Source organism: Ascaphus truei, chromosome 2 (assembly GCF_040206685.1).
Source record: "Ascaphus truei isolate aAscTru1 chromosome 2, aAscTru1.hap1, whole genome shotgun sequence".
Classification (NCBI taxonomy): domain Eukaryota; kingdom Metazoa; phylum Chordata; class Amphibia; order Anura; family Ascaphidae; genus Ascaphus; species Ascaphus truei.
In genome coordinates this window covers 314,266,434-314,289,487 of record NC_134484.1, presented here as the reverse complement: position 1 = coordinate 314,289,487, position 23,054 = coordinate 314,266,434, and the positions used below count along the sequence as shown (strand labels likewise).

At 44.4% G+C, this 23,054-nt stretch overlaps 1 long non-coding RNA gene across 1 annotated transcript; it reads right to left on the bottom strand.

Moving 5' to 3' along the window:
* Positions 1 to 363: 363 nt before the first annotated feature.
* LOC142488680 (uncharacterized) lies at positions 364 to 21,879 on the bottom strand. The gene is made up of 3 exons (XR_012799576.1): positions 21,709 to 21,879; positions 11,815 to 11,868; positions 364 to 620 (listed from the first exon to the last, which is right to left on the bottom strand). It is a non-coding gene; the product is annotated as an uncharacterized LOC142488680 (long non-coding RNA).
* Positions 21,880 to 23,054: the final 1,175 nt, after the last annotated feature.

The following is a 23,054-nucleotide window of genomic DNA, read 5'->3' as shown; positions in this document are numbered from 1 at the left end:
TGAATGCATTAACTATTTAGATGTGACTTTATCTGTTGACACAGATAATCATATACAAACAAATATCTACAGGAAATCACATTCTAGGATTTTGTTTCTAAATGCCACGAGTAGTCACCCACGATCATTGATTTATGGTATTCAGAAAGGTCAATTCTTACGTTATAAAAGAATATGTTCAAAAGAGACTGCTTTTCTGGAGCAGTCTCGAGATTTATATCATAGCTTTGAAGAGAGAGGGTACCCCAGGGATGTTATTACTTCTGCGTTTGAACAAGCCAAATATACTGACAGGAAGGACTTATTGGTGTACAAAAAAACAGGATTCAAGAAAACCAACAAACAAGATTTGCAAAATCCATTGTTTATTACGAAATACAGTAGACAAGCTACTCAAATTACAACTATTTTGAAGAAACATTGGAATACATTGAGACTAGATGCTGATCTTAAATCAATTCTAAAGAGAGAACCCCGCGTGGTCTTCAGAAAAGCTAACACAATTGCAACCTCAATATCCCCCAGCCTTTTCCGCTCTGATGATGAATATCAAAATATTCGTTGTATTCCAAAGGGCTTTTTCTCCTGTGGTTACAGTAACTTCTGTAAATATGCCAAACCTTTAAAGAGGATAAGAGGTACACATTTAAAAGAGGGTTACAAGATACAATCTTTTATAAACTGTCACACAAGCTTTGTCATATAAACACTCTCCTGTGGATGTGGAAAACGCTGTGTGGGCTGGACAATAAGGCCTCTAAAAACAAGGATTTCAGAACATGTACGACGTATCAAGAAAAAAAAATTCATCCTGTTTCCAGACATTTCTCAAGTTGTAAGAAAGGTGGAATTAAGAACTTCAGTTTTACAGGGGTGGAACATGTAGCTTCACACATCAGAGGAGGTGATAGACTCAACTCTCTAAATTGCTGAGAGATGTATTGGATATTTGTTTTAGACACTTTATATCCTAAAGGAATAAATATAGATTGGGAACTTAAACATTTTCTCAACTAAATAGATTCCACTCTGATGTCTGAATTACATTAAGATTCCACAAAGGTTCAAACTTTGACATTGTGTTATATTTGTATACTTACCAGATTGGTTCAATCAAACTTGATTCCATAAGAGTTTAAACTTTAACATTATATTATACCTGCTTATAAGGGTTCAATTTTGATATTGAGTTATACTTATTAACTTTGATGTACCTGTATTCATACATTCATCATAGTTTAGGTATAGTACATATATAGGAATGGTATAGATGGGATTAATCAATTCCATTGTATATTTTCAACTAAAATCAAGGATTGTATTTATTCACATAAAATGAATTATTAAATTTATATATATTAACTCCAAATTTTTGATCTCAGATGATAATGATTATTAAATATTAGGTAATTTCCAAATTCATATTGATTTAATATACTGCAGGTCCATTAATTGTTGTTGCTATGTTATGTGCACATGTGATATTAGGTTCACAAGATTAGTTTCAAGTACTGATCAGGTTCTACACTTGGGACCTTAATGCAATTATTTACAAGATTTTGTATTTTCTTAATATATAATTAATACAGTATATATATATATATATATATACAGTGCTCGACAAACCCGGTCGCCAACTCGCCAGCTGCGATCGGATATTGGCTCGTGGCCAGTAGCTTTTCCCCTGCTCTGCAAAAACAAAATCCCCTGCTCGAAAAAAAAAAAAAAAACCCTCTGGCTGTGACGCGGCTTGGAGTTGCCAGGACTTCAAACCGCCCTTCCTTCTCTGCACGGGTAAGTAATGGGGGGGGGGGGGTTTGGGGGTGCGCGCGCGCGTGCATCTGCTACTCCTCCTCCTATATATCCTCCTGTATAATTGTGTCACCTCCTGCTTACAAGACCTGCACTGATCCGGTCATGGAGAGGATTGTGGACAGACGCTTGAGGTGGGGGGGAATTTAATGCACTGTAATACATATTTATATATACTGTACTGTTCTGGTGTTTCTCCCCCCTTCCTCCGGTACTCCCGCTGCCCGCGCGGCTCGGGTGCTTCACCCCCCTCCCTCCGGTGCTCCCGCTGCCCGCGCGGCTCGGGTGCTTCACCCCCCTCCCTCCGGTGCTCCGGCTGCCCGCGCGGCTCGGGTGCTTCACCCCCCTCCCTCCGGTGCTCCGGCTGCCCGCGCGGCTCGGGTGCTTCACCCCCCTCCCTCCGGTGCTCCGGCTGCCCGCGCGGCTCGGGTGCTTCACCCCCCTCCCTCCGGTGCTCCCGCTGCCCGCGCGGCTCGGGTGCTTCACCCCCCTCCCTCCGGTGCTCCCGCTGCCCGCGCGGCTCATGTGCTTCACCCCCCTCCCTCCGGTGCTGCCCGCGTGGGTTGGGTTTTTCACCCCCCTCCCTCCGTTGCTCCCGCTGCCCGCGAGGCTCGGGTTTCACTCCCCCCTCCCTCCGGTGCTCCCGCTGCCCACGCGGCTCGGGTGTCACGCCCCCCTCCCTCCTGTGCTCCCGCTGCCCGCGCAGCTCGGGTGTTTCACCCCCCTCCCTCCGGTGCTCCCGCTGCCTGCGTGGCTCGGGTGTCTCTCCCCCCCTCCCTCCGGTGACCGCGCGGCTCGTGTGTCTCTCCCCTCCCTCCGGTGCCCGCGCGGCTCGTGTGTCTCTCCCCCCCATCCCTCCGGTGACCGCGCGGCTCGTGTCTCTCCCCCCTCCCTCTGGTGCCCACGCGGCTCGTGTCTCTCCCCCCTCCCTCCGGTGACCGCGCGGCTCGTGTGTCTCTCCCCCCTCCCTCCGGTGCTCCAGCTGCCCACGCGGGGCGGGAGGTAGTGTGTGTGTGTGTGTGTGTGTGTGTGTGTGTGTGTGTGTGTGTGTGTGTGTGTGTGTGTGTGTGTGTGTGTGTGTGGTGTATGGGAGAGAGAGAGAGAGGTATGGGAGAGAGAGAGGGTATGGGACAGAGAGAGAGAGAGAGGGTATGGGACAGAGAGAGAGAGAGAGAGGGTATGGGACAGAGAGAGAGAGGGGTATGGGAGAGAGAGAGGGGTATGGGAGAGAGAGAGAGAGGGGTATGGGAGAGAGAGAGAGAGAGAGAGAGGGGTATGGGAGAGAGAGAGAGAGAGAGAGAGAGGGGTATGGGAGAGAGAGAGAGAGAGAGAGAGGGGTATGGGAGAGAGAGAGAGGGGGTATGGTAGAGAGAGAGGGGGTATGGTAGAGAGAGAGAGAGAGGGGTATGGGAGAAAGAGAGAGGGGTATACGAGAGAGAGGGAGGGGTATACGAGAGAGAGGGAGAGAGTGTATGGGAATGAGAGAGTGTGTGTATGGGTATGAGAGAGTGTGTGTATGGGTATGAGAGAGTGTGTATATGTGTGTGTGTGTGTATGAGAGAGAGAGAACGTGTAGGACACCAGAGGTACCCAGTCACCCCCCACCCAGTCAGTCAGTCATCCCCCCCACCCAGTCAGTCAAAAGTCAGTCACCCCCCCCCCACCCAGTCAGTCAAAAGTCAGTCACCCCCCCCACCCAGTCAGTCAAAAGTCAGTCATAGTCTGTCATCCCACCCCCTGCCCAGTCATCCCACCCAGTCAGACAGTCAGTAATCCCCACCAAGTCAGACATCCCATCACCCCACCCCCCCAATCAGCCCACCCCCACAATCACCCCACCCCCCCAATCACCCCACCCCCCAATCACCCCACCCCCCAATCAATCACCCCACCCCCCAATCAATCACCCCACCCAGTCACCCCACACCCCCAATCACCCCACCCAGTCACCCCACACCCCCAATCACCCCACCCAGTCACCCCATCCCCCCACAGTCACCCTCTCTCTGTCTCTCACCCTCCGTCTCTCTCACACTCTCTCCGTCTCTCTCACACTCTCTCCGTTTCTCTCACCCTCTCTCTCCGTCTCTCTCACCCTCTCTCTTCGTCTCTCTCACCCTCTCTCTTCGTCTCTCTCACCTTCTCTCTCCGTCTCTCTCACCCTCTCTCTCCGTCTCTTTCACCCTCTCTCTCCGTCTCTCTCACCCTCTTTCTCCGTCTCTCTCACCCTCTCTCTCCGTCTCTCTCACCCTCTCTCTCCATCTCTCTCACCCTCTCTCTCCGTCTCTCTGTCTCACAATCTGGATCTGGATATCTTATTTACCCTGTATATCTTAACTGCCCTACACTACACCGAAATAACCTATTCTGCTTTCTTCCAGATCTGACTCAAGCTTCACACGGGAGACATCGGAACCCCCCCTAACCCAGAAGACAGGTAGGGAACATATCCCCTCCAATGTATAACATTGCGGGAATGAGGGTACCTGGACATTGACGGACTGCGGATCAGGTAAGATCCCAGGCTGGATTGCTGCTTTAAATATTGTGAAGTGGGGACGTCCAGACACTGGTTAAGGGGTTCAGGAAACTAGTCATTCACATCTGGCTTTTTTTCTAGATTTGACATTTATACACAAGGACTAATTGTAGTATAATGTAATACAATAAATAAACTTATGTCAAAAACGAATGTTCTTACTAGGAATTTATTCAATTTATTTCATTTATGGTTTTTTTAAATGCGGGGCTGGGGGCGGGATTAGAGGCGGGGTTGGGGGCGGGACTAGGGGCGGGACTAAAGGCGGGGTTGGGGCGGGACTAGGTGGCGAGTAGATTTTTTGGTTCGGCGAGTAGATTTGTGGGTGATTTGTCAAGCACTGTATATATATATATATATATATATATATATAGCATGGCTGTCTATTGGTTTACTGTTTTTTTCTGATTTTAACTCATTGTATGTTGTTGTGGTTATGATTAACCCATTATTTGCTGTTTGTGATTTTCTGTCCTGTGTATTCACTGAGTGAATTTCTTGTGGCACATACCCTCTTACAGCTGTTGGATATCACAATCACGTTGTGATTGGCAGGTATTTCAAATGGGTGTGGGAAGATGACTATAAGAACATCACTCAGAGACACATATTCACTCTTTGATAAAGCACCCTGCGTGTGAAACATGTTAGAGTGACTGTATCAGTGTTTTCTTTGTCCATGTTTTTTATCTAAATAAATCCCTCTGATTATTCATTCATCCCTTCGCTGTGCACCGGTTTGTCCCCTGCTGGGGAGCTGTTCATATACTGGAAGTATGTGTGCCCCGAGAGCTCGTGTTGTCATGCTGTGGGCGGAGCCCGGGAGCGGAAACAGCGGGGCTAGTGTTTAAGTTCAAGCGGGACACGCACGCGCACCTAGGCAGGCGGGTATCCGCCGCACCGCCACTTTGGGATGATATGGGCAGAGGATCCGCAGGAGAACTTGATCGCAGGCTGCAGTGATGACTCCTTTTCCCTGAAGAAGCGTGTCTATGACACATGAAATGTGCGTCGGACTTTTATGATGTTATCACGCTGATGTCTACAATTGAGATGGCGGAACCAGGAAGTCACCACAAACTGTTGTATGGCGATGATTACTCACTACCCAGGGCCGCAGCATAGCAGACAATTCATGCATGCACATTTTTCGGTTGAGTTGCATCCTTTATTTTGTGTGGATGGCACACTAATACCTGCACCCATTTGGCATTATTCGGTGTGGCCATTCTATCTTGCTACATAGGAGATATATCTATCCTCTGCCTTATACATACTTTTGCCTATTAAACAAGTGAGAGTTGCTTATTGCAAATATACGCAGGGATCCACGACATATCACCTATCTGGCGCTATAGAGGTATCTTGAAAATCGTTATTAGCGATACTTACTACCAACTATGCAACTACAACACACATCACTGCGAAATGCTCAAAGTACTAGATTGGTCATCACTTGAGTCTAGGTGCAAAGTGCATCTCTCCTGTCTTGCCTTCAAATACTTTCTGGGAAAGCTAGCTGTCTATCTGAACAAGCTCCTCACCCATACCACATGCAGCACTTATCATCTGAGATGTGACTCCAAAAGACTGTTCATGGTCCGAAGGTTCAACAAAGTATCCGGCCGCTCCTCCTTCTCTTACCGTGCACCCCTAAACTGGAACAACATACCGGAGACTCTCACATCCACCACCAGTCTAAGTTCTTTCAAAACTAAAGCTGTCTCACATTTTAATCTGGTCTGTAACTGTTACATACGCCTATAATATATATTATCTTTACCTGTTAAATGCAATGTCTTGTATATAATGTATACGTTGTTCACTTATGTAACTATGTATTTGTGACCATGTATTATTTGTCATCATAACTCTATGCCCAGGACATACTTGAAAACGAGAAGTAACTCTCAATGTATTACTTCCTGGTAAAACATTTTTATAAATAAATAAAATAAATAAACTTATCTGGCGCTGGACTTTTATGATGCCAGGGCTATAGTAAAGCCCAGGGGTATGCAAAGTGGGGGCGGGAGAATTTCCAGGGGGGGAGTGGCAGCTACATTTAAATTAAATGCCTGTTGGACCACGCGAGGCATCTGCAGCTTCTCCTACCTTATCTTCGGCGACGCGTCGCCATGGTAACCAGCATCAAATGACGTCACAGGGTCCTAGGAACATGATTTCACATGACCCCGCAACATCATTTGATGCCAGAGCTAAGGAGGAGGGGGGGCGCGAGCTGGAAGGTAAACAGGCGGGGGGGCGCAAGTTAAAAACATTGCGCACCCCCGGTATAGCAGACTATTCATGAATGTATATTTTTCTGTTGATCGGCTATATACTTGAAACATGGTAGGAGCAACCATTAGAGTTATGTCCATTATTTAGTGTGGATGGAACATATCTAATGCCTATACTTAATAGGAATCATTCGGTGTGACTCCTATACCTTGATATATGGATAGGCGATATATATCTATTCCTTGCCTGTATATAATTTTACCTACCAAGCAAGTGAGAGTATCTTACCGCAGATAGACTCAGGTATCCATATGTATATATACCCTCTCCAAAAACCAACTAACCTGATTACCAGACCTAATAGATATCTCCATACTAATAGAATGACCACGTCATCTGTAGATATTGGTTTGACCCTGGCCGTCTCATTCAAGGGGGGTCTTTTTTATATCATTTTAATTGTTTTTCACTGTACATATTATCACTTGCGCCATTCATATATATTATATATTAAAACTTTTATTTTTCACATTAGTGGTATCCACTCTCTGGAACTCTGTTGGGTTATTCTATAGCTATACATTTATCTTTGCCCTAGGACAGGGGTCGTGAAACCGCGGCTCGCGAGCCACTTGCGGCTCTTTGGGCAAGTCCGTGCGGCTCTCCCCTCAGTATTTGAAATTGAGGGGCAGGCGCGATGCGGGAGCAAAATGGCGGCGATTCCCCTGCGGTCCCGGCACGCGCTTGTGCAGGTCCCCAAACGTGGGACGGAGGGGGAGGTACCAGCTCTTCTTGCTGTGGCCCCTCCCCCCCGCTCCCAACATGGGACGGAGGGGGAAGTACCAGCTCTTCCTGCGGCTGCTCCTCCCCCCCCCCGCTCCCAATGTGGGATGGAGGGGGAAGTACCAGCTAATCCTGCGGCCTGCTTCCCTCTGCTTCCCCCCGCGGCAGCTTCCCGCGCTCCCCCCGAGCCCACCTCCCGTGCCCCCCCCCCCCCGAGCGCACCTCCCGTGCCCCCAAGCCCATCTCCCGCACCCCCAAGCCCACCTCCCCTCCCAGGCAGCTGCCGCAAGGATATCGGGGGCAGGAGGGGAAAAGAGTCCGTCAGCAACCTGCACCCACCTGGTCAAGGTAAGTCACTGTCACCAGTCACTGTCACCCACCCAGTCACTGTCACCCACCAACCAGTCACTGTCACCCACCCAGTCACTGTCATCCAGTCTGTCTCCCACCCACCCAGTCACTGTCAGTCACTGTCTCCCACCCACCCAGTCACTGTCAGTCACTGTCACCCACCCACCCACCCAGTCACTGTCACCCACCCAGTCACTGTCACCCAGTCTGTCTCCCACCCACCCAGTCACGGTCACTGTCAGTCACTGTCTCCCACCCACCCAGTCACTGTCACTGTCACTCACTGTCACCCACCCAGTCACTGTCACTCACTGTCATCCACCCAGTCACTGTCACCCACCCACTCACTCTCACCCACCCAGTCACTGTCACCCACCCAGTCACTGTCACTCACTGTCACCCACCCAGTCACTGTCACCCACCCAGTCACTGTCACCCAGTCACTGTCAGTCACCCACCCACCTAGTCACTGCCAGTCACTGTCAGTCACTGTCACCCACCCAGTCACTGTCACCCACCCACCCAGTCACTGTCTCCCACCCAGTCACTGTCTCCCACCCACCCACTGTCATTCACCCACCCACCCACCCACTGTCATTCAACTGTCATTCACCCACCCACCCACTTTCATTCAACTGTCATTCACCCACCCACCCACTGTCATTCAACTGACATTCACCCACCCACTGTCATTCACCCACCCACCAACCCACTGTCATTCAAAAACCTGTCATTCACCCACCCACCCAACCTGTCATTCACCCATGCACCCACCCAACCTGTCATTCACTTACCCACCCACCCAACCTGTCATTCACCCACTGTCATTCAACTGTCAAACAACCATCCTTCACCCACCCACCGTCATTCACCCAACTGTCATTCTACTGTCATTCACCCACCCAGTCATCCACCCACCCACCCACTCAGCCACCCAGGCAGGCAGTTACATGTCTTTTGTTGAAAATATAAAAATAAATAGGTTGCATTGTAATGTTTTTTTCTGTATCACAATAAGAAAACAGTTAAGTAAAAGTTGCGCGCTAAAAGATATTTTTTCGTGGTAGGTGCGCTATGGGTTCGGGGGGGGGGGCGGCCTGCTCCTTTAATTTGTCCCAGGCCCCATGGTTTCTGTTGGCAGCCCTGGGGGGGGGCAACCTGATGTGATGAGGGGGAATAATGATGGGGGACAGCCTGATGTGATGACGGTTAATCAACCGTATTTGTAAAAATATATTTATAGCTCTTTGAAAAATTCTAAATCGCTGTGCTACTCATATTTGGCTCTTTTGGGCTAAGAGTTTGATGACCCCTGCCCTAGGATATTTGTATCCTTTGACTTATCAAGTCTAGATAACTGTATGTACATTGAGTGCAATTAAAAGAGATCTGTCGTGACGATCTTGTCACACAACTTTTGTTTATATGATCCTGGGAGTAATCTGATTGGTATTATTGGAGTCCGGCAGGAATTTATTTTTCCCCTTATGAGACATTTTTGGATAATGTTTCACTGGGATGTTTGTTTGTCTTCCTCTGGATCACAATATTGTAAATACAAATATAGGATAAGTAACTGTCAACTACATTTAAGATAGGCAAAACTTGATGAACATATGTTTATTTTTCCACCTCCTCTACTATGCAATTATGTAACTATTCATGCACACTTACGTTGCAGCACTTAAAACTCCAGGGTTTAAATAATAAGCAAAATAAACGTTGACAAAACAAAAATTTAATATGGCAAAAAGTAAACGATGTACAAATTCATGAAAAACAAATACACCAAAGGAGCAAGAAGGCTACATATGACCAAAATGCAAAAGGATGGACAGCCTACCATTTTGGGCTCAATATGCCCTTAAGTCAATTCCATTCAGAAATAGGAGGAATTGAGGACTGGATACTGGATGAAGTTACAGAAAACATTTGGTGTTCTGGCATTTTTTACTGGACTTTGCTTGAAAATCGGACACATTTGGCCTGAAACGCTGCGCTTTCTATTTTTTGCATCATGGTTGAAGGTGCCCGTTTTGTCGATGGTGTGTTTTTTCATGATTTTGTACATTGTTTACTCTTTGCCATGTATAAATCCTTTTATATATGTCTTGTGGGCACCACTTTCAGAGGACACTGTAGATAAAATGTCAAAGAGTGTATCATGTTGGAAGTAGAAGTGAAGATAAAATGTTGACAGGAAAGAGGCTTCTTTTTGGTCTGCCAAAGAAGAGGACAAATCCTGCTGAAGAGAAGTGGGTTGAACTGCACTGCACAAGAAACAAAATATTATATATTAATATGTTACCAGTTTCATGCTTTTTAGTAACAAAGTGGTCAAAGTATATGAAAAAAAACAGAATGTAAACTACATTAAATATTACATTAAATACAAGAAAAGGCTTTGGTCCCATTCACTATTTAAGCACCATTCCTAATAATTACACAATATGGATAACGCTTTTTAGTGACCTGTAAATAATAAGTTGCTGGAACTTTGTTCCTGAAAACAACCCCACAAAAATAGCCATGTGTTTAGTGCATGCTAACGCAATTCCCTTTGATGGTACAGAATTAGCATGCTTTAGTGAATTCAACTTTTCGTGTGCTCACTTCCATGACAGTACCTAGAGTCCCTACCTGAGGCCATGGGTTGAAGAGCAGGGCATAGGTCTCTGATCCCCCCATATCCTCCCCTACAGCCCGCTTACAATCTGTCTTTCTCCATTGCCCTCCCCCTCACCCTTCCCCCTCACCCCATCCTTTCATCCCGTTTCACTTCCCCCTCCTGTCTCCCCCTCTCTCTAACTTTCCCCACTGACTCACCCCTCTTTCACTCCCCCTCTCTCTTATTTTCCCTCCTATCTCTCTCTTGCTCCTCTCTCACTTTGCCCCCTTTCTATTAAAGTACATTTTGATTTATTTTAGGAAGTCATTTCATCGTTGTAAAAAATGTGCACGTACTGTCGTTTTTAAGGTAAATGTCTCTTTGGCCACTTTTGAGAACATACAGTATTTAAAATGTGTTTTTAATAAAAAAAGAATTACTCATGACTCCTACTTTATACATATTGTGGCTGACAATTTAAGATATATTTGTATACTTTAATCCTCATTCTGATTTTTTTAGCCTCTAAAGAACATCTGGGCAAATGTAAAAACACAAGACAAATAACATTCATGATTTACACAACATTTCTTTTTTTATCAAATAATTTACAAGGAAAAATAAATAAATTGAGAGTTACCTCTGGTTTTCAAGTATGTCCTGAATACAAAAATATGAGTTGCTAACATTATAAGTTGCAGTTACAGAGGTGATTAAAGTATAATGCAGCCAAAGTCTTGAAAGACAGTAGACAGGAGGCAGCTTTGAAAGACTCCGGTAAATTATTCAAGAAGAGGTGTGTTCGGTAAGAGAAGGAAGAACAACCGGATTCTTTGTTGAACCTTGAAACCATAAGCAGGTTTCTGGATGCGGATCTAAAATAGTTCTGTGTACAGTAGGGATGAGATGCCTGCTTAGATAATTAGGTAATTTGTCCAGAAAGTATTTGAAGGTAAAACAGAAAAAAAAAAATGTATGTTCTGTCTGGACTCCAGGGATAGCCAACCTAGTCTAATTAATATACTGTATCACAATGGCTGGTGTTGTAGTTACATAATAAGACAAAACGATGTGTGACTATGAAAGATACTTTTAGGGTTTGTAGGCACCATTAATAAATAATTAAGAACCAAAGTAAAGGAAATGATAAATGTTCTTATAAAATGGATAAATTTACTGTCGACCTGTTTACTGTATGTGCTCATTTGTGAATCCTTTTACTTGAACAATATAGAAGTTTCTTGTATGTGTTTTTGTACATGATCTAAGATGACTGGTTCCTTTGGTTGTAACAGGTTTAAAGAAGATCCTCCTATGTGAGAAATATCCAAATACACAACAGGAGCATTTAACACAAGACTGACTAGACGTGTCTTCGGAGATATACATATTAATAACCGCTGTTAGGAGTAAGGAGTACCACTGTCCTTTTTAATTATTGACCAAGGGTAACACTATTATTTATTTGCATACTTACATTTACAGTTTCTCCTTGATCCGCTTCTACTGCATAATTATTGTATGAATATTTCTAAAATATAGTACAGAGATATCTGTGTTAAATAAAATTAAACACGCTAAGAACAAATCAACGCTGAAGCACTAGAACATGAATACAAAGAAAAGAAAAAGGTAATCCCTTTAAAGTGGTGCATTCCTTAAATGTGGAAGAAAAATATACTGTCGTTGCTGTAAATATACATTTGATAGATTAATAAATAAAATCTATTATATTGACGACGTTGATGTGTTTTTCTTTTCTTTTTTTTATTAAAACTGAACTTTTACTTGTTGGGTATAATAAATGTAACCCCTCTTATTTGCCTCAGACTAACACCTACCACTGGACGTGGGGACCTGAGTCGTCCTCCTTACGTTATTCCACACTTGGCCCTTGGTCAGACAAAGGAAGACAGACTACAGTAGTGTATATAGTACAACAGCATTTATAAAGTAATTGGAAATGGATACTCAGGTAAATTATAATCCTTAACAGAAAGATCATTACAAGCATTCACATTACATAGGAACATAACACTCCCCACAAAATGCTACACGGGTGTATGTCAGTGATTCTCCCTATGGCCTCCAAATCCTTGGTTTCAAGGCCTGTGCTCTTATTTGCTATGGTCGAGTAGCAGGCTTGTACTTTGCAAAATGCTTCAGTACTCCTTTATCTGGCTTCCATTGAGGGTCCCCTCTAACTGTGCTAATTCCTCCTGTTGCTCTCCAATGGATGCTACACTGGGCCTCATCAGATCGACCGCACTCCATCCATTCAGCATCTGCTAACTCGGGCGGAACGTAGACTGTCTCCGGGCCACCGACAGTCCGTCCTGAGATCCTTCAGGTTCACGCAGCTCTCCCTATGTGTGCCCTGCCAGCCCCTCTTAAAGATTCCTCTCTCCTTAGTCTCTCCTCTCTAACATCCTTTGTCATTGGCTGCTGCCATGTCCATCATGAATCACAGGCTCAGTGAACACAGAAGAAGAGTCGTCCGACAGGTGGCAGTGTGTGATTCATACATCTTACCAAGGGTTACATAAAGCTAGTCCAAAGCAAAACTAATGAGTTTTTGTAAAGTTGCTGACTGCAACCAGGATATGGACCCGCAGGGCAGAGACAGGGTGTGATTCACTAACCTCGGCCTGGGATGCAGGGGTAGTCAGGTCTGGTTCCAGGGTCAAGGCAGGTGGCAGGCAAGGGTAGTCAGGTCCAGTTCTGGGGTCGATGCAAGCAGCAGGCAGCAGGCAACAGGCAACAGGCAGCGATAGTCAGATACAACAGGAGTCCAAGCACAGGCAAAACAAACCCAGGCTCAAAGACAGAGCTAAGAGGAACCAGGGTACTTTGCATGAGCAAAGACAGGGAACAACAGCCTGCTAGTTAAAGCCCAGGAGCAGCTGCTGGCAATTGAGGTCCAGAGAGAGGCTGATTTCCTGTCAGCAGCCATCTTAGGTGGTGCTTGATATTGACCTGGTCCATCGGCCATATTGAAATACAAATAGAACCCTTATAGTTTTAAAAGTACATATACCCAGAGCTAGTGCAAGGGTATTTGGCACCGTAGGAAAAACTTGAACCAGGCACCCTCTCCCCCCCCCCATAATTAACTGTTGTGGTGGCGTAGAGAAAATTGGAAAAATTATGATTATTTTGTTAATCTGTACGGCATGGCACTGTCCTCATCTTTGAGTTTTTATATTTGAAGCAACTGTACCAATTACTCAGACACTATTAGTTAAGGAATGGTTAAGTAGTGTTACAGATGTGAGATGAAAATGGCAGCACTGTCACATACATGTGCTCAATATCTTCACTGTACTTTCTACATGTCCCTTCCTTCAGTTTGACAACAACAGGAAACATTCTACCAATTTGCTTAATTATGTAGGACTTCGAAGCTACACTGACGTACCAGACTATCCCCACAGAATGATAACATAACTGTTTAGGTGGCTATATACAGTATCTACCCTAATAAATAGAAAAAATAGAAGGCAGCAACACACCAAACAAAATTTAATTTCAGCCAATGTTTCGACACTTAAAAAGGTCTTCCTCTGGTAATAGTGTGGCTCTTGAAATGTTGGCTGTAAATATGCGAGTAATAAATGTGTGTTTGTTTAACACTATGAGTGCCCTGTGAAGTAGCCACCCTGTCATGGGGTCAGGCACTCTGTGCCCCATGATGTAGTGACTAAGTATTACTTGAGGGGTTGTGGCACGCAAAGGGTTACATATTCTTTGGTGTGCTGCTGTCTTCTATGTATTTCTGTATGTAACACCTTTACCCCCACCATATGTGAAATTTGGTCGCTACATGTATGTTTCCTAGTGCTGTGCATACCTGTGAGGCAACAGGAGGGCTCTGAGTTGCTCAACGGTGCTATGGGGAGAATCAGGAAAGGCTTCAGGGTGCTTATTCTCTGTTGGCAGCGCCTCCAGTCAGCGAGGATCCTGTGTCTGCAGGATGTCCATGCTGACACCTCTCTTATCACAAGGCAGTGAATCACACAAGCTTAGATGGTTCAATGGATGTTTATTCATGGTCCCACAACTTACAGCAGTTCTCATTCCCTGCAAGGTTACCTTAAGGTTTGAGGCCCATCTAGATTTCCTTCTGGTGCTCCTCCTGTATCCCCTAGTGGGATACAGGGTAGATGTTATCACTCCACAGGGGAAGGAGACACACAGACTTCTGGGAGAGTGCCAGTATATAACCTGGTGGTTTGGCTTGTAACCCTGCCTCATGACAGGGCTGGTCTGATACTGATAGGCATCATACATTTGCATATGACCAAACCAGTATCCTCCCCCAGGCTGACACTCTCAGGTTGTTGCTAGGCCCGCCCCTAGGTACAGCCAGTATATCCAGGCTGCAACAACAAGCTGGGCCTGCATGAGAGAATCTAACCCCTCACAGTGCCTACATATACCAGGACTTACACTGTGGGTGTTCAACAGAAGAGTAGCGGCCATAGGCTATGCTACATGTGGATTCCATATTGGGAGATTCACATTATGATGGCGTTTCAAAGCTCCCGATTCCTGATAGTCAATAAGAAGCCATGATGTCATTAGGTTTGGCTTCCTATTGGCCTGTGTATTGTGGGAGCTTTAAACTTAAAACTCCAGCCAGTGAGACGGAGGAGCTACCAGCACCGGCTATAGAGGTAATTATCTCTGGAAGTCGGGGGTCCCCGGCAGTGACAGATTTCCCATTAGGCCCGGGCGGCAAAATTTTGGGACGGCATACATTAGCTATGCTGCTCGTGCGCATGCGCGATTGGTGCTTGCTGCAGTTTGTGTGCATGCGCGATTGACGCTTTCCGGGTGTGCATGCGTGGGCGGGAATCACCAATCGCGCGTGTGCAGCCGGCACGCATGAAATCACATAGCATCACATTGCTAGGCAATGTGACAGCGCAGTGTCAAATGACGCTGAAGGAGGAGGGCAGCACAATGTAAGTGCCTAAGGGCGGTGTATTTGTAAATCTGACACTGATCCCTGGACCTGAAATTAATGTGGTTCAGCTCGTGAGACAGCCTACTTCAATTCCGTGTAAAAAAATTGTGCTTGAATTGCTCCTTTAAAAAAAATGTCAAAATCACCAAAAAATAATTCGCTTGGATTGCCTCTTTATAAGACCAGGGATAAGAGACTCGGGACTCCACATAAACGTACTTGGAGGACAGGAACAAATAGGAGACAAATACAATCCCAGTGTCTAAATTTCACTAGAGAAGGAGAGGACACAGTGTGGTATACATCCTGCAGCCCATGTCAAGGTCTAGTAGCTGCTCAACCTCCTTGTCATTAATCCTCTCTGTAGACTGGAATATTCTCGCTACAACTACTGTACCTATATAGGAAATGTAACAATGCATTAGAGGGGTGTGGTATGCAAAGTATGGAACATTGTGGAACAAAATAATGGTGAAGGGTTTTTCAACGGTTTTTCCAAAGGGGCCAGATCAGAAAAAATGAAGAGTAGAAGGGCCACAAAAATACTGTCATGTTATTTTGTATTCATTTAAAGACTTACAAATGAATATACTTAAAGGAGCAGTTTCCTCTACACCATTTCTGTAAACTCTCAGGGCAAAACGCCACCATTTTTAACTTTGTGGTTCTTAAGTGTTACGCCGGTGCTGCCCGCAGACCAGACCCGTCCCCTGTGCTGAAGGGGGAAGTAGGAATACACGCACCCGCAGCAAAGGGAGCGCGTCCGGAGTGTGGTGTTAAGCGTTGCCAGGCCAGATGTAGGTAAGGTAGACAATACTTGCCGGTACCGGGTGTAGGAGTAGAATAGTGGATGCCTTGCCGAGGTTAGGGAGCGGAGAGATGAGGAGAGTCGAAGTCCAAGCCGTGATCGTGGGATGTCAGAGAATACGTAGTCTGAGGAGAGCCAAGGTCGGGAGCCAAAGGGGGGTAGTCGTACGAGCCTTGTCAGAACCTGTAGAATCAAAAAGAGAATACCAAACAACTTCCATGCAGAAACTATGTTGAGCGATGAGTGAGGGCTCAGAGCTGCCTGATAAGACTGGCTGACTAATCAGGGATGGAGGCGGATCAGGAGGACTGCAGGGAGCCTCTCCGGATTGGTGCGGCTGATACAACCCAGGTGAGCACTGGTAGTACTCTGAGTGTGCCCGCGCGGTGTAAGGGGGCGGAGCCTAACTGAAGAAGCTAAAGAACGGATGCTGGGCGCGTGCTCTGTAAGTTGCGCGTGCACACGACCAGTGTTGGAGGAGGACGCACATGTGCGCGTGGAACGGAGGGACTGCGCCTCCCACTGAGGAGGGGGAGCGGCGGGACCACTGAAGGAAGCGGCCCTGCGGCGACGGGGGAGCTGACGGCCCGCGGGTGTGGAGGCAGGTAGGTGGGAGTTGCGCGGACGGCGCTGAGAAACTGGATTCCTAACATTAAGATACTTATAGGTGAATGAGTCTAAATCTTGCTCCAGGGGAAAAAAAATGGTTGCCAAATCTTGTGCCAACAGGGAGCCGCAAGATTATTGGTTGTAGCATAGTTACATAGTTACATAGTAGATGAGGTTGAAAAAAGACATACGTCCATGAAGTTCAACCTATGCTAAATTTAGACAACAGATATTTTTTCCTATATCTATACTTACTTATTAATCCAGAAGAAGGCAAACAAAACCCCCCAATGTTACATCATCCAATGACATCTCATAAGGGGAAAAATAAATTCCTTTCTGACTCCAAGAATTGCTAATCGGATTAATCCCTGGATCAACCTTTCCTTTCATACCTTTCCATACCTTTCCTTTCTAAAGAGATGTCCAACTTTTTTTTAACAAATCTATTGTATCTGCCATCACAGTGTCCATGGGCAATGAATTCCACATTTTAACTGCCCTTACTGTAAAGAACCCTTTCCTTTGTTGCTGGTGAAATCTCCTTTCCTCCAACCTAAAGGGATGCCCCTGAGTTCTTTGTACTGCCCTTGGGATGAATAGTTCTTTTGAAAGCTCCTTGTACTGTCCCCGAAAATATTTGTATATAGTTATCATATCCCTTTAGACGCCTCTTTTCTAATGTAAATAAATCTAATTTAGCTAGCCTCTCCTCATAAATTAGATTGTCCACCCCCTTTATTAATTTGGTGGCTCTTCTATGCACTCTCTCTAGTTCCATAATGTCTTTTCTAGGGAGTGGTGCCCAAAAGTGTACTCCATATTCAAGGTGTGGTCTTACTAATGCTTTGTAAAGGGGCATAATTATGTTTACTTCCCTCCCATTCATTGTCTGTTTAATGAAAGATAAGATCTTGTTTGCCTTTGCAGCTACTGCATGACTTTGGGCACTATTGCTAAGCCTGCTGTCTACAAGCACTCCTAAATCCTTCTCCATCAAGGATTCCCCCAATTTATCCCCATCTAATTTGTAAGTTGCCTGTTTATTCTTGCTTGCCAAATGCATAACTTTACATTTATCTGTATTAAACCTCATCTGCCATTTACCTGCCCAAGTTTCCAGTCTCTCCAAGTCCTTCTGGAGAGAAATTACATACTGCTCTGATTCTACTATCTTGCACAATTTAGTATCGTCAGCAAAGATGGAGACTTTGCTCTCAATGCCAACCTCAAGGTCATTAATAAACAAGTTAAAAAGCAGGGGTCCCAGTACCGATCCCTGAGGTATTCCACTCACGACATTAGCCCAACCTGAAAAAGTTCAATTTATGACAACCCTCTGTTGTCTATCCTTCACCAGTTTTCAATCCAGGTGCATATATTTTACTGAGTCCAATTTGCTTTATTTTGTACACCAACCTCGTGTGGAACCGTATCAAAAGCCTTTGCAAAATCTAAGTAGACAACATCAACTGCATTACTCTGGTCCAAATTCCTACTTACCTCCTCAAAGAAACAAATAAGGTTAGTTTGGCATGATCTATCCTTCATAAATCCATGCAGACTATTATTAATAATTTTGTATTCCATTAGGTATTCCTGAATATTATCCCGTATTAAACCTTCAAGTAGTTCCCCCACTATTGAAGTCAGGCTTACAGGTCTGTAATTCCCCGGTTGTGATCTAGCTCCCTTTTTAAATATAGGCACCACATCTATTTTACGCCAATCCTGTGGTACTGAGCCTGTGGAAATGGAGTCCTTGAATATTAAATGTAATGGTTTGGCTATTACTGAGCTTAACTCCTTGAGAACTCTTTGATGTATGACAACGGGCAAGGAGCCTTATTTACTTTAATTTTTTCAAGCCGCCTATGAACTTCTTCCTCAGTTAACCAATTGTTCATTAATATGGAGGTTGTGTCTTCCTCCTGCGGAACTACAATTGAAATTGATTCTTCCATGACAAACAGAGGCCAATAATTTGTTTAATACCTCTGCTTTTTCTTTATCTCCAATAATCTGCTTGCCCATCTCACACTGAAAGGGTCATATATTGTCTTTTCTCATTTCTTTGTTATTAAGGTACTTAAAGAACTTTTTAGGGTTGATCTTACTTTCTATTGCAATCCTTTTTTCATTATCTATTTTTGCTAATTTGATTTCCCTTTTGCAATTTTTCAAAAAAAAGATTAATGTGCTTCAGCGCTGGTGCAATAATTAATTAATTAATTTAGTGTAAAATAAATTGAGTGAAAACAGATGAACCGGCGCCTTAAAGAAATAAAGTTCTGACCAAATATAGTCCAATCTAGACGGCTGGGATGAATTCCAGGGAAGTGTCCTCAAAGTAATCTCAAACAAACAAACATGTAAGACAACAACATGAACGAGAAAAAAAAAGAGAAAAGATCATAGTGCAACAAATAACAAATCACTGATATAAAGTAAGCTGTAATAGACAGCAATTTAATAAAAGAATTAAATATTATAAAACAACAAACATGTGTTAGTTGGGCAAAAACCACTATTTAAAGTGATGGCATCCAATGGGGCTAAAATTGAAACCCTACTTACAGCAAAGCCAATAAATATAAACCTGTAGCTCAAAACCACTGAACGCTCCGGTGCCTGGAGGGAAGATGATACCGCTCTATCACCTGTAAATCCTGCACAGTTAGGAAGCCCAGACGCTGGGGCTCCACGCCGCCAGCCACCACACCTGTCTTCAACGCTGATGAGCTCTGGGATAGGAAGCCGCCCAGGCTCAGTGCCGCCGAAGGACTCCCAGGGATAGTCACGCAGACCAGAAGGTCTCGCGATATACGCTGACGTCACCACTGGTAGCCAGGATGTGGGAAGGGCACACGCAACTGCTAGGGGCTCAGACAGCCAAAGCCACGGGCAAAAGAGGAATGGGCTATCAGGGGGGAAGCCAAAGTGTCTCTGCCAGAGAAAAAAGTCCACCCTACGCGTTTCGTGACGTCAGTCACTTCGTCAGGGGCATGATGGGAAAAAGACAAGTGGCAGTACATTTATACTGAAACACAAATTAGCGCAATTAGCTTAAAACACAATATTAAAATACACTCATAATAAGCAGACTAATATCAGTGATGATAACATACACAAACCTTACAATAAATGGAAATAAGAAATATATATACAAACAAATGAGAATAAAAATAAAAATAAAAAATAAATATATATAAACATAAAACACCCGTTCTTAAAGGAACAGTACACAAAGAAAACATTCATAGGATTACTCATAACAAGAGACTTAAAACATGGAAGAAAACCATGTTTTAAGTCTCTTGTTATGAGTAATCCTATGAATGTTTTCTTTGTGTACTGTTCCTTTAAGAACGGGTGTTTTATGTTTATATATATTTATTTTTTATTTTTATTTTTATTCTCATTTGTTTGTATATATATTTCTTATTTCCATTTATTGTAAGGTTTGTGTATGTTATCATCACTGATATTAGTCTGCTTATTATGAGTGTATTTTAATATTGTGTTTTAAGCTAATTAGCTAATTTGTGTTTCAGTATAAATGTACTGCCACTTGTCTATTTCCCATCATGCCCCTGACGAAGTGACTGACGTCACGAAACGCGTAGGGTGGACTTTTTTCTCTGGCAGAGACACTTTGGCTTCCCCCCTGATAGCCCATTCCTCTTTTGCCCGTGGCTTTGGCTGTCTGAGCCCCTAGCAGTTGCGTGTGCCCTTCCCACATCCTGGCTACCAGTGGTGACGTCAGCGTATATCGCGAGACCTTCTGGTCTGCGTGACTATCCCTGGGAGTCCTTCGGCGGCACTGAGCCTGGGCGGCTTCCTATCCCAGAGCTCATCAGCGTTGAAGACAGGTGTGGTGGCTGGCGGCGTGGAGCCCCAGCGTCTGGGCTTCCTAACTGTGCAGGATTTACAGGTGATAGAGCGGTATCATCTTCCCTCCAGGCACCGGAGCGTTCAGTGGTTTTGAGCTACAGGTTTATATTTATTGGCTTTGCTGTAAGTAGGGTTTCAATTTTAGCCCCATTGGATGCCATCACTTTAAATAGTGGTTTTTGCCCAACTAACACATGTTTGTTGTTTTATAATATTTAATTCTTTTATTAAATTGCTGTCTATTACAGCTTACTTTATATCAGTGATTTGTTATTTGTTGCACTATGATCTTTTCTCTTTTTTTTTCTCGTTCATGTTGTTGTCTTACATGTTTGTTTGTTTGAGATTACTTTGAGGACACTTCCCTGGAATTCATCCCAGCCGTCTAGATTGGACTATATTTGGTCAGAACTTTATTTCTTTAAGGCGCCGGTTCATCTGTTTTCACTGTGTTTTTTGGTTTGTGTCACCTATTTTTTTCCAGGCTGCCTTCACCTTTATATTAGGGGTTTAATAATAATTATTAGTTGTCTAGTTGTCACTAATTTTTTATGTGTTATGCATTAGCGCTGTTTCCACTGCCCTTCCCTTTTATCTAAGTGTAAAATAAATGCTACTGATCTATACCAAATGTGCCTATAATATAGGAAAGGCTGCCTTGAACAATATGATTAATACAAATCACATACGGAAATCAACAAAAAATAAACCGGCGCCTAAAACAAATCCAAAATTATACTGTGAAAAAACCTGACCATATATAATGTCCAGTCCTGTTGAACTAGGGGTCTTCCGGTGAGTCTGGATGGTTGTCTCACAACATGTGGAAAGAAAACCAGAGACCAATCATAGAGTGTAACTATAAAAAAACTATAAAAGCTATAAATAAACTGCTGATAAAACAAACAAAACTTACAAGACCAAAACACATTAAACGCACTGACAAACACTAACACTAAACTATACAACACCTAGTGATGAGCCAAACAATGACTGATTAAAAAATACACTTAAAAATAAATCATAACATACACAGGGAATATGACGTGAGAACTCTTCTCCGGAAAGGGAAAAATTGAAATCCTACTTACAGCAAACAAGATTCAAATAAGCATGGTAGTTATTTTCCAAGGGTCAATGTCCACATCAGCAGACTTGCTACTCGCTCCCTGCATAGCTGGTCCCGCCACCGCGTGAACTGCTGTTCCGGGTAGTCCCCGATGATAACACTGCCTTGGCTAGGCTTCACCACTATGCCCACATGCAGCGGGCTCCGCGTACCGACTACTGACACTTCCCTACTTGCGCGGGCACATGCGGAAGTGTATATCACTCGCCGCTGCGCTCCGAACTGCTCGTCCTGCACTCCAGATTCTGCAGCTTCTGCAGATGTCCAATTTCGTCAAATCCCACAACCCTACGCGTTTCGTGAAAGAGTTCACTGCCACGGGGGGCATGATAAGTGCATGGGTATGGCTGATATATATACCCTAATTTTATAATTAGCAATCATTACATAATTAACCCACCACAGTAACAGACAACAATGAAACAACATTAACATATTAATACATGAAATCAGCAGTGAAATTTAAGCTCAAATAAATAACATAGATGTATAATATCTAGGTTATTTATATGAGCTCAAATTTCACTGCTGATTTGTGTGATTTGACTGATTCTGGTATTTGTGATTGTAAGTCTTCTCATCAGCTATTGTGCAGCATTAGTATCCACCACACCACTAAGCTATATTCGATTGTAACCTTAAAACCAAGTATATATATACACATAAGGATATTGTGTGATATAGAAGTGTACTATATAGATCATATTCATGCAACCCTGTATCCATATGTCTGGTCCCTCACCACTGGGGGTTTAAACATTCACTAACATTCACTAATGTACACACCAGAGTTTGATATATGTTAAATAAAATTGTATTATTTTTTTTGTTATATTATCCCTGAAAAGTAGTAACTGTGATCAGTCTCCCTACTAGTCCTATTGTAGTCTACAAAGTCATTTGTGTACTAGACCTACTATAGGTTTTTGAATTAATATGTTATCGGGTTGAGTGCAACAGTTTGGGATCTATCCTGATCTTCTCCGATCATCACTGTATTCGTGAATTTGTTCTCCCATATGCACCCCTGTATAACGCTACGGCGCGCATAAGGCCTCGGCCATGTTCCTTGCTTGCTGGCGGAAGCGCGCTAACGCGCGCTCCCGCTCAGCACTGAGCCCCTACAGCCGCAATTAGAGCGGCTTTAGTAGGGGCTCATCTGCGCTTCCGCAAGCGTGCGGAAGCGCAGGTCTTAGGGGAATTTAAAATTCCCCCGCTTGCCGGCGCGACAGGCCGGTCACGTGAGTGGTTCACCCAATGAGGGCGAACCAGCTCCGTGATGTCATTGGCCCGCCCCCGGCCAGTGAC